We start from the raw sequence: 736 nt of genomic DNA on the forward strand, positions 1-736 counted from the left end.
TAGTTTGATTGGAGGGCAAAGAGATAAATGGCTCTGCAAGGCCCGCCCCTCTCTCTCTTGCTCTCTGGTGATTGGAGCGTGCTGCTGCTTTAGCTATTTCTCTGCCTCAACCTGTGAGCTACACTACCTGTGGGCCAGGCCAACCATGGATTGTGTTGCTAGAGCCTGAGGCTCCTTTGAGACCTGCTTCACCATGCTGCTGGTGTGTACATCGCTGGAACTTCGGGCTGGTGGATCCTGTCACCTTGCATTGCTTGTGTTTGATATCCTATCCAGGCCTGGTTCTCTAAGCTCCAGAGCTACTGACTGTTGGTGACCCACCCTGCTGCTGGCTGCCTGTGGGCAGACTCTGCTTGCCTTGCCCTGAGGGAGCACTCTGCTGCCTGCTTCCTTGACCTTGGACCCGGCAGCCCAAGTGAGTTGAAGGACTTCCAGTATATTAACTGTTCCATGGAAGTGAGTTGAACTGAACCCCCTGTACTGCTGTGTGGACTAGTTAGCTGTTATAGTCCTTCTTGCTGTATAAATCTATCTATCTATCTATCTATCTATCTATCTATCTATCTATCTATCGATCTATCTACGTATCTAATTGATCTAAAATCATAACTGTCCTGGTTTCGTTTCTCTAGAGAACCCTGCCTAACACACTATGGAACCAAGTCGGGCCTAAGGCTGCTAACGTGCTTGAGACCCACTTTGGACCTTCAGTCTCCAGAAGGTGAGGACATAGATG

The sequence above is a fragment of the Echinops telfairi genome, unplaced genomic scaffold, assembly GCF_000313985.2.
Source record: "Echinops telfairi isolate 266 unplaced genomic scaffold, ASM31398v2 ScPeMD7_2010;HRSCAF=2546, whole genome shotgun sequence".
Taxonomy (NCBI): domain Eukaryota; kingdom Metazoa; phylum Chordata; class Mammalia; order Afrosoricida; family Tenrecidae; genus Echinops; species Echinops telfairi.